This window comes from Petromyzon marinus, unplaced genomic scaffold, assembly GCF_048934315.1.
Source record: "Petromyzon marinus isolate PM22_M1 ecotype Great Lakes invasive population unplaced genomic scaffold, UKy_Petmar_22M1.pri1.0 PM_Scaffold_51, whole genome shotgun sequence".
In the NCBI taxonomy this organism is placed as follows: domain Eukaryota; kingdom Metazoa; phylum Chordata; class Hyperoartia; order Petromyzontiformes; family Petromyzontidae; genus Petromyzon; species Petromyzon marinus.
Genome location: NW_027423513.1, coordinates 89,683 through 107,563, shown reverse-complemented (window position 1 = coordinate 107,563; position 17,881 = coordinate 89,683).

The following is a 17,881-nucleotide window of genomic DNA, read 5'->3' as shown; positions in this document are numbered from 1 at the left end:
CTCTGTGTGAGTCTATGGGTCTCTGTGTGAGTCTATGGGTCTCCGTGTGAGTCTATGGATCCCTGGGTGAGTCTATGGGTCTCTGTGTGAGACTTTGGGGCTCTGTGTGAGTCTATGGGTCTCTGTGTGAGTTTATTGGTCTCTGTGTGAGTCTATGGGTCTCTGTGTGGGTTTTTGTGTCTCTGTGTAAGTCTATGGGTCTCCGTGTGAGTCTATGGGTCTCCATGTGAGTCTATGAGTCTCCGTGTGAGGCTATGGGTCTCTGTGTGAGTCTATGGGTCTCTGTGTGAGTCTACTGGTCTTAGTGTGAGTCTATGGGTCTCTTTGTGAGTCTATGGGTCTCTGTGTGAGTTTATGGGTCTCTGTGTGGGTTTTTGTATCTCTGTGTGAGTCTATGGGTCTTTGTGTGAATCTATGGGTCCCTGTGTGAGTCTATGGGGCTCTGTGTGAGTCTATGGGTCTCTGTGTGAGTCTATGGGTCTCTGTGTGAGTCTATGTGTCTCTGTGTGAGTCTACTGGTCTCTGTGTGAGTCTATGTGTCTCTGTGTGAGTCTACTGGTCTCTGTGTGAGTCTATGGGGCTCTGTGTGAGTCTATGGGGCTCTGTGTGAGTCTATGGGGCTCTGTGGGAGTCTATGGGGCTCTGTGGGAGTCTATGTGTCTCTGTGTGAGTCTACGGGTCTCTGTGTGAGTCTATGAGTCTCTGTGTGAGTCTATGGGTCCCTGTGTGAGTCTATGGGGCTCTGTGTGAGTCTATGGGTCTCTGTGTGAGTCTATGTGTCTCTGTGTGAGTCTACTGGTCTCTGTGTGAGTCTATGTGTCTCTGTGTGAGTCTATTGGTCTCTGTGTGAGTCTATGAGTTTCTGTGTACGTAAGTCTGTGGATCTCTGTGAGTCTATTGGTCTCAGTGTGGTGAGTCTATGAGTCTCTGCTGTGCGAGTCTATGTGTTTCTGTGTGAGTCTACTGGTCTCTGTGTGAGTCTATGGGACTCTGTGTGAGTCTATGTGGCTCTTTGCGAGTCTATGGGTCTCTGTGTGAGTCTACTGGTCTTAGTGTGAGTCTATGGGTCTCTTTGTGAGTCTATGGGTCTCTGTGTGAGTTTATGGGTCTCTGTGTGGGTTTTTGTATCTCTGTGTGAGTCTATGGGTCTTTGTGTGAATCTATGGGTCTCTGTGTGAATCTATGGGTCTCTGTGTGAGTCTATGGGGCTCTGTGTGAGTCTATGGGTCTCTGTGTGAGTCTATGGGTCTCTGTGTGAGTCTATGTGTCTCTGTGTGAGTCTACTGGTCTCTGTGTGAGTCTATGTGTCTCTGTGTGAGTCTACTGGTCTCTGTGTGAGTCTATGGGGCTCTGTGTGAGTCTATGGGGCTCTGTGTGAGTCTATGGGGCTCTGTGTGAGTCTATGGGGCTCTGTGGGAGTCTATGTGTCTCTGTGTGAGTCTACGGGTCTCTGTGTGAGTCTATGAGTCTCTGTGTGAGTCTATGGGTCCCTGTGTGAGTCTATGGGGCTCTGTGTGAGTCTATGGGTCTCTGTGTGAGTCTATGTGTCTCTGTGTGAGTCTACTGGTCTCTGTGTGAGTCTATGTGTCTCTGTGTGAGTCTATTGGTCTCTGTGTGAGTCTATGGGGCTCTGTGTGAGTCTGTGAGGCTCTGTGTGAGTCTATGGGGCTCTGTGTGAGTCTATGGGGCTCTGTGGGAGTCTATGGGGCTCTGTGGGAGTCTATGTGTCTCTGTGTGAGTCTACGGGTCTCTGTGTGAGTCTATGGGTCTCCGTGTGAGTCTATAGTCTCTGTGTGAGTCTATGGGACTCCGTGTGAGTCTATGGGTCCCTGTGTGAGTCTATGGGGCTCTGTGTGAGTCTATGTGTCTTTGTGTGAGTCTATGTGGCTCTGTGTGAGTCTGTGTTTCTGTGTGAGTCTACTGATCTCTGTGTGAGTCTATGTGTCTCTGTGTGAGTCTATTGGTCTCTGTGTGAGTCTATGGGGCTCTGTGTGAGTCTGTGAGGCTCTGTGTGAGTCTATGGGGCTCTGTGTGAGTCTATGGGGCTCTGTGGGAGTCTATGGGGCTCTGTGGGAGTCTATGTGTCTCTGTGTGAGTCTACGGGTCTCTGTGTGAGTCTATGGGTCTCCGTGTGAGTCTATACATCTCTGTGTGAGTCTATGGGACTCCGTGTGAGTCTATGGGTCCCTGTGTGAGTCTATGGGGCTCTGTGTGAGTCTATGTGTCTTTGTGTGAGTCTATGTGGCTCTGTGTGAGTCTGTGTTTCTGTGTGAGTCTACTGATCTCTGTGTGAGTCTATGAGTTTCTGTGTACGTAAGTCTGTGGATCTCTGTGAGTCTATTGGTCTCAGTGTGGTGAGTCTATGAGTCTCTGCTGTGTGAGTCTATGTGTTTCTGTGTGAGTCTACTGGTCTCTGTGTGTGTCTATGGGACTCTGTGTGAGTCTATGTGGCTTTTTGCGAGTCTATGGGTCTCTGCTGTATGAGTCTATGGGGCTCTGTGTAAGTCTGTGGGGCTCTGTGTGAGTCTATGGGTCTCTGTGTGAGTCTATGGGTCTCTGTGTGAGTCTTTGGATCTCTGTGTGAGTCTATGGGTCTCTGTGTGAGTCTCTGTGTCTCTGTGTGATTCTATATGTCTCTGTGTGAGTCTATGGGTCTCTGTGTGAGTCTAATCGTCTCTGTGAGTCTATTGGTCTCTGATGTGAGTCTATGGGTCTCTTTGTGAGTCTACTGGTCTCTGTGTGAGTCTATGGGGCTCTGATGTGAGTCTATTGGTCTCTGTGTGAGTCTATGTGTCTCTGTGTGAGTCCACTGGTCTCTGTGTGAGTCTACTAGTCTCTGTGTGAGTCTATGGGTCTCTGTGTGAGTCTATGGGTGTCTGTGTGAGTCTATGGGTGTCTATGTGAGTCTATGGGTCACTGTGTGAGTCTACTGGTCTCTGTGTGATTCTATGGGTCTCTGTGTGAGTCTATGGGTCTCTGATGTGAGTCTATGGGTCTCTGTGTGAGCCTACTGGTCACTGTGTGAGTCTATGTGTCTCTGTGTGAGTCTACTGGTCTCTGTGTGAGTCTATGGGTCTCTGTGTGAGTCTATGGGTCCCTGTGTGAGTCTATGGGTCTCTGTGTGAGTCTATGGGTCTCTGTGGGAGTCTACTGGTCTCTGTGTGAGTCTATGGGGCTCTGTGTGAGTCTATGGGTCCCTGTGTGAGTCTATGGGGCTCTGTGTGAGTCTATGGGTCTCTGTGTGAGTCTATGGTTCTCTGCTGTGAGCCTATGTATGTACGTTGAACTTATTTTGTACGTAGCCAACCGTGGCTAATCGGAGGTGCGCCGGGGGAACTAAACACAACAAACGAGACCGTGAGAAGAGAGAAAGAGACGCAGATTACAAATATACATCAGGGCTCAGGATCGAACCCACGACCTCTAGCATACCAGGCGAGGTCGTCAACGTCTCCCCAGCCACCGCTGCACGGCAACAAAAGTTCGTCGCGAATAAAGACGTCGTTGGCTGCCGCCGATTTCAGGAGCGACCCGCAGCCCCCGAGTGTCCGGCTGAGCGGTGGCGTGGACCTGCGGGTGCTGAGCTACACCGTTCACGACCGGTACAACGCAGCACTGCTGAAGGTCGCCACTCCCGTGACCAACAGGAGCCCGGCCTGCCTGCCAGACTACCAGCGGCCTACGCACTACTCCGGGAAGACCTGCTTCATCGAAGGTGATCCCGCCTACTCGCTTACTCCCTCCGCTACCCTCTCCTCTCATCCCCTCTCCTTCCCTCCCTTCCCCTCCCCTACCGTCTTTTCCTTTTTTTACGATAAGAGGAAACAAGAAGATGCTCGGTGTAGTCGGCACTTTGCTTCGTTTATCATTTCGTTTTCTTCTTTAATGCTCTGCTTTATGTAACCCCCCCCCCCCACCCGCCCGTTTGAAATGAAAGATTTCACGAAAGATTTCAAGCTCTGCTCTCCTTACCTCTTCCCTCTCTCTCTACCACCTCTCTCTACCTACCCCCTCTCTCTACCTACCCCCTCTCTCTACCTACCCCCTCTCTCTACCCCCTCTCTCTCTACCCTCTCTCTTTCTCTACCTACCCCCCTCTCTCTACCTACGCCCTCTCTCTCTCTACTCCATGTCCTTGTTCCCCCTATGTTTTGTATGTAATATTTGTAATATTATTATGTATTTTTAACTACGACAAGTGCTGCATCGGCACGCAGCCCTTCCCGCAGTGCTACGGCCTCCGACGGGTAGCTCACAATCTGCACGCAGAGCTCTCCGTCATCTGCCACCGAGCCACACGGCCCTCCTCCAGCGCCCACCGCTCCTTGAAGGGCCGGCACGGCGTGGGTCAGCCGCGCACGGCGGAACTCCGGCCCACACACCCTGGCTCCGACCGGACTGGCTCCGACCGGAATGCGCGGAAGACGCCCAGGCCGCCTGGCCGGACGTTTCCCCTCCAGGGCCACCTTCCTCGCCCTGTGCACGGCGAGCTTGGCGTGGCCGACGAGCACGTTGACAGGGCCCCTGAAGATGTTGGGGTCCGTCGCCCTTCGGGTATCCGAAGATGAGAGGACCGTCGGGGAGAAGTGGAGGCTGAACCTTAGGAGGATGTTTTCTCAGGGACCTTGAACACAGCGAGTCCAGGCTCTTGCGCCCCGCGTATCGGCGCGCCACCGTCTCCGCTTTACCGCAGGACCGGCGCTCCGGGGACGTGTCGGTGAAGCTTCCGCTCCCTTCCCCTTCCATCTCCCTTCCCCTTCCCGTCCCCTCACATTGCTTCCGCCGCCGCTGCTGCCCGTGCGTTGGTAACGACTTGGGGGGGTATTCAAAGCCAGGATCATCGGCGCTCTCGCTTCACCTCGGCCGGGTAACATTTGAAACATTTTTGTTCGATTCTCTGCCCTCCCTTCGCGTTGGCCAGCACTCGACCAGAGGCAGATGCAGGTGCAGATGGCCACGGAGGGCAGCTGCGGAGTTTCCAGCATCTCAAGCCAAAAGATCTGCACCCAGCCTCCTAGGAGCTGCGTGGTGCCATTGCCGGTGAGTCTAGAATAGTGTACACTACACTATACACTACACTATACACTACACTATACACTACTATACACAACTATACACTACACTACTATACACTACATTATACACTACACTATACACTATACTACTATACACTACACACTACACTACTGTACATTACACACTACACTACTATACACTACACACTACACTACTATACACTACTATACACCACACTACTATACACTACACAATACACTACACTATACACTACACTACTATACACTACTATACACTACACTATACACTACTATACACTACGCTACTATACACTACACACTACAATATACACTACTATACACCACACTACTATACACTACACTACTATACACTACACTATACACTACACTACTATACACTACACTGCTATACACTTCTATACATTACACTATACACTACACTACTATACACTACTATACATTACTATATACTACTATACACTACTATACACTACTATACACTACACTACTATACACTACACTATACAATACACTATACACTAAACACTACACTATACACTACTATATATACTACACTATACACTAAAATATACTACACTATACACTACACTACACACTACACTATAGACTACACTACTATACACTACACTACTATACACTACACTATACACTACACTATACACTACACTATACACTACTATACACTACACTACTATACACTACACTACTATACACTACACTACACCACTATACACTACGATACACTACGATACACTACACTATAGACTGCAATACTATACACTACAGTATACACTACACTATACACTACAACACTACACACTACACTTTACACTACTATACACTACGAAACACTACACTATACACTACACTACTATACACTACACTATACACTACACACTACACTATACACTACACTACACACTACACTATACACTACACTATACACTACACTATGCACTCCACTATACACTGCACTACACACTACACTACATACTACACTATACACTACACTATACACTACACTACACACTATACACTACACTGTACACTACACTATACACTGCACTACTGTACACTACAAACTACACTATATACTACACTATACACTACACAATACACTACTATACACTACACTATACACTACACTATACACTACACTACACTATACACTACAATACTATAGACTACACTACTAAATACTACAGTATACACTACTATACACTACACTGTACACTACACTATATACTACAATATACACTACACTATACACTTCACTATACACTACACTACTACACTACACTATACACTACACTACACACTGCCCCATCACCGATTTGGAGTTGTGGGGGTGGAGTGTCCGATGGTACAAAATACCCAGGCAGGTGCTTAGTTTTGGTGGGCCTGATGGTAAGGCCCCATCTCTTAGTAGCATGCTCCAGTCTCAGCAGCAGCGTCTCCAACTCCTTCTCTGAATGAGCAGCTATTACCAAATCATCAGCATACATAACGTGGTTGAGCAATAGGGAGCTATCCCTTGACCACACCCGGGCATCGATCAGCCTCCCATTATATCTGTACCATATGGAGATTCCCCCGGTACAGCTATTGAAGGCTTCACGAACTACGTGGTCAAAATAGATGTTAAATAATGTGGGAGCCAGAGGACATCCCTGTCGCACCCCAAGGTGTACAGGGAATGGCCCTGACTCCCGGCCACGTAGTTTTACCTGGGCCCCCTCACCATCATGAAGGTCCTTAATGATCGTGAGCAGAGGGTCAGGTACTCCAAAAGCACGAAGAACAACCCAGAGCCCAGGCCTACTGATGGTATCATAGGCCTTGCCCAGGTCAACAAAGCAGAGATGTAGGTCTTGTTGGAATTCCCTACACCTCTGCTGTAGCAGACGGACAGAAAATATGGCATCTGTGCAGGACCACCCTTTCCTGAAACCGCATTGGGGCTCCGCAAGCCTCTCCTCAGCGTGCCTGGGAAGGCGATGCTGAATAATCCTTGCCAGGACCTTCCCCGGCACACTGAGGAGTGAGATGCCCCTGTAGTTGTTACAGTCTGTGCGGTCCCCCTTAAAAAGGGGGACCACCAGGGCATCCTTCCAATCCTGCGGAACTCGTCCAGTGGTCCAGACTGTTGTTATGATGTCATATAGGGCAGTCTGTGCACAAACGCCACCCTCCCTCAGCATTTCGCTTGGGAGATCATCTCTGCCCGCTGCCTTTCCTGGTCACAGACTCCGGATAGCCTTCAGTACTTCCTCAACAGATGGCACCTCAGCCAGCCACTCACAGGGGGTGACTTCCTCCAATATTTGAGGCACCGCAGCCTCACTTTGTGCCATGATGTTTTCCTGGCTGAGGGGTTTTCCCTCCCCCAGGACCTCACTGAAATGCTCAGCAAATCTGCAAACCTGTTCCTGGGGGTCGGAGATTGGATCACCGTTTTTTCCCCTAATGATGGTAATAGGTGTGGCACTGCAAGCTACTTTTTTGATGGAGTTAAATAGAGATTTGTGATCGCGGGCCACTGAGGCAGACTCCATCTCCTCAGCAACCCGCGACCACCACCCATCCTTGCAGCGCCTCACGGCTCTCCGAACCTCCGAGCGAAGGCTGCGGTAAGCCTCCTCATTCTCTGACGTGGGATTCTGTAGCCGATGACAATGGGCCTGTCGCTTTTTCTCAACCATCCTGAACACGTCCTCTGTCAGCCAGGGTCTCTGGGGAGGTCTGGACCGCGTACCCAAACTAGCCATTGCAGCTGCATGAGTCACAGTCCTAAACCTCGCCCATTTACCCTCGACATCAGGAGGAGTTGGGTACGATGCCAATCTCAGCCGCAAGCGATGATGAAATTCTCGCTAGCAAATTTCATCAGATAACTAAGACCAGGCCACTTTAGGTTCGAATGGGGTACTGGGTGTACACCCACCACCGGAGTGGAAGAATGGCAGGCGCATCTTACAGATGACTAGTCGATGGTGAGAGGGCAGATCAGCTCCACGGTAGGTCCTGGTGTCAAGGACATGGGCTTGCATCCGCTGGTCCGTCACTATGTAGTCCAGCAGATGTTCTTGCTTGGACCTGGCATGCATCCATGATGTTGTGTGGATGCGCCGATGCCGGAACAGCGTGTTGGTAATTACAAGCCCATAGGCTACACAAAAATCTAGCAGCCTCCTACCATTGTTATTGAGCTGATCTGGCCCATGCCCTCCAATCACTCCAGACCAGGTGCCAGCACCTTGACCAACTTGGGCATTGAAGTCACCCAACATGATGACTCTATCCCGAGGGGCCACTTTAGCCAGCACCTGTGACAGGAGGTCATAGAAGGCATCTGACTCATCGGCTTTGCCTGTATCCCTCCACGGATGTTCATCTTCGGTGGGGGCATAAGTGACCACGACCATCATTCCTCGCCTGCGGTTGATGGGAAGGCGAGCCCAAAGTAGCCTGGGGCTTACAGCTTCCCACACCTCACCGCCACGCTCCCACGCCCCCTTCATTCTTTTATTCAAAAGAAGAGCCACACCCTGTTGTTTGGCAGTCTGCTGCCCCGAGTAGAGGACTGTCCACCCCTCATGGAGGCAGGAGCCAGAACCGGTCCACCGGACCTCCTGACTGCCACATAGATCTCCCGACAGAGGAGTGGCAGCCTCTCCTCCGCAGTGAGAGTTCGAACATTCCACGTCGCCACCCGTAGTGGTTTTCCTTGTGTCTGGAGGAGCCCCGAGGGTAGATATTCAATCTCCTGGCTCCTCCAATTGGGTTTGGCCAGGAGACGTCATAGACGCCTGGCCCTCCGGGGCCTCCGGCACAAGCTTATTAGATATATACTTAATTCGCGGTTTAGTGGTAATTAATTGACGGTGGAGGGGTTACCAGCCCCTCGCACCCGTCCAGAGCCCCCGTTTAGCCCCTGTGGTGGACACAGATGCCATGAGGGGAGGAGCCAATCGAAATTGGACCTCCCCCCACAGCACTGTCATACACACACTCACTCATACACACTCACTCATACACTCACACAAGTGCTGTTAGCGAGCAACTATGAAGGCCGGAACAGCACACGGGGGGGTGGGTTGCCAGCACCACGCCCGACCGCCTTTGTCTCCCCAGTGGTGATATTCCTACACCGCACCTGGGTACTCATTTGAGGCTGAGTCGACCAAGGGGAGGCCCGGGACCAGTTCAGATAATCGTCACTGGTGCTGTTGGCCGTGAGCTGGGATAGAACCCGGGTCGCCGGGTTCGTAGTGCAGCGTAGCGCCGACCGCTACACCACCGCTCCCCACAAACACTCACCCACACACTCGCATATATACCCACGCGTGTTTTTTTTGTCGTTGGCATTTCTCTCCCCTCCGAAGTCGAACGCCTCCGCTGCTCTGATGTGCAAGCAAGAGGACGGCAAGTGGTACGTGGTGGGCATCTACGAGTCGGGCTCCCGTTGCGGGGGCCAGGCGGAGTGGGGGGTCTTCGCCAGGGCGTGGAAGCTCCGGAGGTTTTTCAACAACACGATGGGCGACGTACAATAACGCGCGCCCGTTCGTTCGTTTGTTCACATGCCCGCCCGTTCGCATGCCCGCCCGTTCGCATCATAGTTCATAGTTTCATTTATTTGGTATAGCCCTGTGAGCCATTCGGCTCTTGAATCGGGTGCAACCGCAACAAACAAAAAACATGAACAAGAAAAACATCTTAAAGTGACTTTGTGTGACTGTGCAAACATAAAAATCCAGGAAAAAAAAATCAAGATATTCCTGAAATAGCACCGTACACCAACGCTGGGTGCAAAAAAATCCCAGTGGGATGCAAGTCAAATAACAACAACCTTTCGCTCGCGCATACACGCACCCCGCGTGCATGCGCGAGCAGAAATGGCATGAGTCCGTGCCCAACACTTAAATCTGTTCCCCGTGCATTCAATGCGCTTCGTTAAAAAAAAAAAAACTCCTCACCCACGATGATGGAGGTTTCTGTGCTTTTCCTTGGGGTTAGATCACGCGAAGTGTATAAATGCCGTGTCGTTAAAACTCCCCACTGCTGCCCCTACGCACAGCCCAATTTAGTACGGGTGTTGTCACATAAACAAGACGTGGCCAAATAGTTCCTTATTCAGCACTAATGGGTGTGTGTGTGTCGTAGAGTAAACCCTCTACAACATTTACAATCAGTGAAGGTTTGTTCAAATGAACAAAACGTGGACAATTAGTTACTTAGTTCAGCACTATCCGGTGTGTGTGTGTGTGTTGGAGAGTAAACTCACTACAACATGTACAATCAGTAAAGGTTTGTTCAAATAAACAAAACGTGGACAATTAGTTACTTAGTTCAGCACTATCTGGTGTGTGTGTGTGTGTGTTTTGGAGAGTAAACCCACTACAACATTTACAATCAGTAAAGGTTTGTTCAAATAAACAAAACGTGGACAATTAGTTACTTAGTCCAGCACTATCCGGTGTGTGTGTGTGTTGAAGAGTAAACCCACTACAACATTTACAATCAGTAAAGGTTTGTTCAAATAAACAAAATGTGGACAATTAGTTACTTAGTCCAGCACTATCCGGTGTGTGTGTGTGTTTTGGAGAGTAAACCCACTACAACATTTACAATCAGTGAAGGTTTGTTCAAATAAACAAAACCTGGACAATTAGTTACTTAGTCCAGCACTATCCGGTGTGTGTGTGTGTTGGAGAGTAAACTCACTACAACATTTACAATCAGTAAAGGTTTGTTCAAATAAACAAAACGTGGACAATTAGTTACTTAGTTCAGCACTATCCAGTGTGTGTGTTTGTGAGTAAACCCACTACAACATTTACAATCAGTAAAGGTTTGTTCAAATAAACAAAACGTGGACAATTAGTTACTTAGTCCAGCACTATCCAGTGTGTGTGTGTGTATGTTGGAGAGTAAACCCACTACAACATTTACAATCAGTGAAGGTTTGTTCAAATAAACAAAACGTGAACAATTTTTTACTTAGTCCAGCACTATCCGGTGTGTGTGTGTTGGAGAGTAAACCCACTACAACATTTACAATCAGTAAAGGTTTGTTCAAATAAACAAAACGTGGACAATTAGTTACTTAGTCCAGCACTATCCGGTGTGTGTGTTGGAGAGTAAACGCACTACAACATTTACAATCAGTAAAGGTTTGTTCAAATAAACAAAACGTGGACAATTAGTTACTTAGTTCAGCACTATCCAGTGTTGTGTTGGAGAGTAAACCCACTACAACATGTACAATCAGTAAAGGTTTGTTCAAATAAACAAAACGTGGACAATTAGTTACTTAGTCCAGCACTATCCGGTGTGTGTGTGTGTGTGTGTTGGAGAGTAAACTCACTACAACATTTACAATCAGTAAAGGTTTGTTCAAATAAACAAAACGTGGACAATTAGTTACTTAGTCCAGCACTATCCGGTGTGTGTGTGTGTTGGAGAGTAAACTCACTACAACATTTACAATCAGTAACGGTTTGTTCAAATAAACAAAACGTGGACAATTAGTTACTTAGTCCAGCACTATCCGGTGTGTGTGTTGGAGAGTAAACTCACTACAACATTTACAATCAGTAAAGGTTTGTTCAAATAAACAAAACTTGGACAATTAGTTACTTAGTTCAGCACTAACCGGTGTGTGTGTGTGTATGTTGGAGAGTAAACCCACTACAACATTTACAATCAGTAAAGGTTTGTTCAAATAAACAAAACGTGGACAATTAGTTACTTAGTCCAGCACTATCCGGTGTGTGTGTTGGAGAGTAAACGCATTACAACATTTACAATCAGTAAGGGGTTGTCACGTAAACACGACGTGGCCAATTCGTTACTTAGTTCAGTACTAACATGTGCGTGTTGGAGAGTAAACCCACTGTGACATTTACAATCAGTAAGGGGTTGTCACGTAAACAAAACTTGGTAATTAGTTACTTAGTTCACCAATAAAATGTGTGTGTGTTTCTGTTTGATAAAACAGAAAACAACAATAACATCAAAGTATCATCATCAATCTTGATTTGAAGCTTTCGTGACTGCAGGAATCCATACTCTTTGGTTCTTTCGGTAAAGTCAAGTAGCTAGAAATAACATAAAACAAAACACGACGTTTCGATTGCAACACAAGCAATCTTCATCAGGTGGTAAAACCACAGCAAGACAAAAAAAATCTGATTCCCACCACCATTCGGCACAGAAGAATTCCCTCATCAAAACACTACACAATAGGGCCCACTGCATTTCCGACCAACACCACCTAGCCAGTGAACTGGAACACGTACACCAGGCCCCCAAGATGAATGGGTACTCGGACCGCATTAATCGCAAAGCTGTTTCGCCAACCATGGAGAAACAACCCCCTGAGAAGCCGATCAAAACCATCACGTTACCATACATAGCCGGCGTTACCAAAAAGATTTCCAAAATCTTAAACAAACACAAGATCCAGGTCTGATTCAATACAGTACACAAAAATCCGTGATCTGATCTCATCTGTGAAGGAGGTCATTCCTGACATGCAATACCCTGGAGCCTACAAACTGAGTTGTAGCTGCGGCAGCAGTTACATCGGGGAAACGAAACGACATGTCTCGGACCGTGTTCGCGAACACAAGGCAGATCTTAAACACGGCAGAACCAATACCTCTGCCGTGGCTGACCATTGTTATAACGCTTTGGGCTCGTGTGATATTGTGTTTTTCCGAGACCAAGGTACTCTGAAAACCTTTGGGCTACTATCAAAGGTTTGTTCATGAAGCCATTCGCATATATAAACACAGGCATAACTTCAACCGGGAAGATGGATACAAATTGAGCAATCATTGGAAGGATGTTATTAACCAGGTAAACCCTTAACGTTTTGATTTAAAGATTTCGTGACTGCAGGGATTCATATTCTTCGTTCTTTCGGTAAAGTCACCACCACGTAGAAGGGAAACAATAAAATAGTTTTATATTTTTATTATTTCATTGTTTCCCTTCTACGTGACTTTACCGAAAGACCCAAAAAACGAAACCTTTAACTGTTTATGGTTGTATCCATCATATCTGCCGGGTACTAGTCTATTTTTCTGAGTTAATTTCGCATCCTCAGCTTTCCCAGCCATTCACTTCTAGCCCCGCCCACTTCCCCCCCCCCCCAGCCTCACGTCCTCACTCCTCCTAGCGCTCACGCAGTGCCCCTACCCTTCCCCCTACCCCACACCTCCCCCCTCTCTCTCCCCCGTTGCTCCTCCCCCCTTCTTGCCTATATAACCTCTTGCCACGGCAGCTCACTCGCCCACGTCAGCAGTTGTTTTCCTTGCTGAGCTTTTACCACCTGATGAAGGTCGCTCGCGGTGCCATCGAAACGTCGAGATTTGTTTCCATTGTATTTCTAACTACGTGGCTTTACCGAAAGAACCACAAAGAGTGTCATCATCAAGGTCTCGCATTCACCACACGTCGTCATTGCTTGCGATGAAACAATGCAACAGGCGAATTTTTTTTACGATGATGACGATAATAATCATCATCGATGATGATAATAATAATCAACATCGTCGTAATAATGTCTTGCATTGTTTTTTTTTTAAGACTGCCTCAGCCGAAATAATTGGAATTGTGGAGGTGGGAAAAATCCTTAGGAGACCCGGAAAAAAACCCCACACAATCACCACCGTGAGGAGAGAGACCCAGACTAAAAATATACAGCAGCAGCAGGTGTTAGGGTCAAGATCAAACCCACGACCTGCTGTATACCAGGCGAAGTAGTTAACATATCCTAGCCACTGTGATGATGATGAGAGGGAGACGCAGACTACAAATATATAGCAGCAGCAGGTGTTAGGGTCAGGATCAAACCCACGATCTCCTGCGTAGCAGGCGAGATAGTTAACATCTCCTAGCCACCGTGATGATGAGAGATGAAGAGAGACACGCAAACTCCAAATATACAGCAGGCGTTCTGGGTCGGGATCGAACCCACGGCCTCCTTCATACCAGTCAGGAATGGGGGGTGAGGGGAGATCGAGGGGGTGCTGGGGGGGGGGGACAATGGCAAAAATATCCACACACAGACAACTACAGCAAGTTAGGCGTCGGCATTGCTCGCTCGGGTTCAGGAGTTGCGTGTGTCGCGAGGTTTCGGGCGTGAGCTTCGTTCTGGAAATTGGAGACAAAAAAGTAATAAAAAGAAAACGGTTCTGCTAATTGCATTGGTGGGAGGTGGTCTTCTTTACGTTGTGTGGAGTGGTGGTGGTGATGTTGATGGTGATGATGTTGACTTTGTGTGGAGTGGTGGTGATGTTGATGGTGATGATGTTGACTTTGTGTGGAGTGGTGGTGGTGATGCTGACTTTGTGTAGAGTTGGAGTGGTGGTGGTGATGTTTATGGTGATGATGTTGACTTTGTGTGGAGTGGTGGTGGTGGTGATGTTGATGGTGATGATGTTGACTTTGTGTGGAGTGGTGATGTTGATGGTGATGATGTTGACTTTGTGTAGAGTTGAAGTGGTGGTGGTGATGTTGATGGTGATGATGTTGACTTTGTGTAGAGTGGTGGTGGTGATGTTGATGGTGATGATGTTGACTTTGTGTGGAGTGGTGATGTTGATGGTGATGATGTTGACTTTGTGTGGAGTGGTGGTTTTGGTGATGTTGATGGTGATGATGTTGACTTTGTGTGGAGTGGTGGTGGTGATATTGATAATGTTGAATTTGTGTGGAGTGGTGGTGGTGATGTTGATAATGTTGACTTTGTGTGGAGTGGTGGTGGTGATGTTGATGGTGATGATGTTGACTTTGTGTGGAGTGGTGATGTTGATGGTGATGATGTTGACTTTGTGTAGAGTTGAGGTAGTGGTGGTGATGTTGATGATGTTGACTTTTTGTAGAGTGGTGGTGATGTTGATGGTGAAGATGTTGACTTTGTGTAGAGTTGGAGGGGTGGTGGACATGTTGATGGTGATGATGTTGACTTTGTGTGGAGTGGTGGTGGTGATGTTGATGGTAATGATGTTAACTTTGTGTTGAGTGGTGGTGGTGATGTTGATGGTGATGATGTTAACTTTGTGTGAAGTAGTGGTGGTGATGTTGATGGTGATGATGTTGACTTCGTGTAGAGTTGGAGTGGTGGTGATGTTGATGGTGATGATGTTGACTTTGTGTGGAGTGGTGGTGGTGATGTTGATGGTGGTGATGTTGACTTTGTGTGGAGTAGTGGTGGTGATGTTGATGGTGATGATGTTGACTTTGTGTGGAGTGGTGGTGGTGATGTTGATGGTGATGATGTTGACTTTGTGTGGAGTAGTGTGGTGATGGTGATGATGTTGACTTTGTGTGGAGTGGTGGTGGAGATGTTGATGGTGGTGATGTTGACTTTGTGTGGAGTAGTGGTGGTGATGTTGATGGTGATGATGTTGACTTTGTGTGGAGTGGTGATGGTGATGTTGACTTTGTGTGGAGTGGTGGTGGTGATGTTGATGGTGATGATGTTGACTTTGTGTGGAGTGGTGGTGGTGATGTTGATGGTGGTGATGTTGACTTTGTGTGGAGTAGTGGTGGTGATGTTGATGGTGATGATGTTGACTTTGTGTGGAGTGGTGGTTGTGATGTTGATGGTGATGATGTTGACTTTGTGTGGAGTAGTGGTGGTGATGTTGATGGTGATGATGTTGACTTTGTGTGGAGTGGTGATGGTGATGTTGACTTTGTGTGGAGTGGTGGTGATGATGTTGATGGTGATGATGTTGACTTTGTGTGGAGTGGTGGTGATGTTGATGGTGATGATGTTGACTTTGTGTGGAGTGGTGGTGGTGAAGTTGACTTTGTGTGGAGTGGTGGTGGTGATGTTAACTTTGTGAAGAGTTGGAGTGGTGGTGGTGATGGTGATGGTGATGATGTTCACTTTGTGTGGAGTGGTGGTGGTGATGTTTATGGTGATGATGTTGACTTTGTGTGGAGTGGTGGTGGTAGTGATGTTGATGGTGATGATGTTGACTTTGTGTGGAGTGGTGATGTTGATGGTGATGATGTTGACTTTGTGTAGAGTTGAAGTGGTGGTGGTGATGTTGATGGTGATGATGTTGACTTTGTGTAGAGTGGTGGTGGTGATGTTGATGGTGATGATGTTGACTTTGTGTGGAGTGGTGATGTTGATGGTGATGATGTTGACTTTGTGTGGAGTGGTGGTGGTGGTGATGTTGATGGTGATGATGTTGACTTTGTGTGGAGTGGTGGTGGTGATGTTGATAATGTTGACTTTGTGTGGAGTGGTGGTGGTGATGTTGATAATGTTGACTTTGTGTGGAGTGGTGGTGGTGATGTTGATGGTGATGATGTTGATTTTGTGTGGAGTGGTGATGTTGATGGTGATGATGTTGACTTTGTGTAGAGTTGAGGTGGTGGTGGTGATGTTGATGATGTTGACTTTTTGTAGAGTGGTGGTGGTGATGTTGATGGTGATGATGTTGACTTTGTGTAGAGTTGGAGGGGTGGTGGACATGTTGATGGTGATGATGTTGACTTTGTGTGGAGTGGTGGTGGTGATGTTGATGGTAATGATGTTAACTTTGTGTTGAGTGGTGGTGGTGATGTTGATGGTGATGATGTTAACTTTGTGTGGAGTGGTGGTGGTGATGTTGATGGTGATGATGTTGACTTCGTGTAGAGTTGGAGTGGTGGTGATGTTGATGGTGATGATGTTGACTTTGTGTGGAGTGGTGGTGGTGATGTTGATGGTGGTGATGTAGACTTTGTGTGGAGTAGTGGTGGTGATGTTGATGGTGATGATGTTGACTTTGTGTGGAGTGGTGGTGGTGATGTTGATGGTGATGATGTTGACTTTGTGTGGAGTAGTGGTGGTGATGTTGATGGTGATGATGTTGACTTTGTGTGGAGTGGTGGTGGTGATGTTGATGGTGGTGATGTTGACTTTGTGTGGAGTAGTGGTGGTGATGTTGATGGTGATGATGTTGACTTTGTGTGGAGTGGTGATGGTGATGTTGACTTTGTGTGGAGTGGTGGTGGTGATGTTGATGGTGATGATGTTGACTTTGTGTGGAGTGGTGGTGGTGATGTTGATGGTGGTGATGTTGACTTTGTGTGGAGTAGTGGTGGTGATGTTGATGGTGATGATGTTGACTTTGTGTGGAGTGGTGGTGGTGATGTTGATGGTGATGATGTTGACTTTGTGTGGAGTGGTGGTGATGTTGATGGTGATGATGTTGACTTTGTGTGGAGTGGTGGTGGTGATGTTGACTTTGTGTGGAGTGGTGGTGGTGATGTTAACTTTGTGTAGAGTTGGAGTGGTGGTGGTGATGTTGATGGTGATGATGTTCACTTTGTGTGGAGTGGTGGTGGTGATGTTTATGGTGATGATGTTGACTTTGTGTGGAGTGGTGGTGGTGGTAATGTTGATGGTGATGATGTTGACTTTGTGTGGAGTGGTGATGTTGATGGTGATGATGTTGACTTTGTGTAGAGTTGAAGTGGTGGTGGTGATGTTGATGGTGATGATGTTGACTTTGTGTAGAGTGGTGGTGGTGATGTTGATGGTGATGATGTTGACTTTGTGTGGAGTGGTGGTGGTGGTGATGTTGATGGTGATGATGTTGACTTTGTGTGGAGTGGTGGTGGTGGTGGTGATGTTGATAATGTTGACTTTGTGTGGAGTGGTGGTGGTGATGTTGATAATGTTGACGTTGTGTAGAGTAGTGGTGGTGATGTTGATGGTGATGATGTTGACTTTGTGAGGAGTGGTGGTGGTGATGTTGATGGTGGTGATGTTGACTTTGTGTGGAGTAGTGGTGGTGATGTTGATGGTG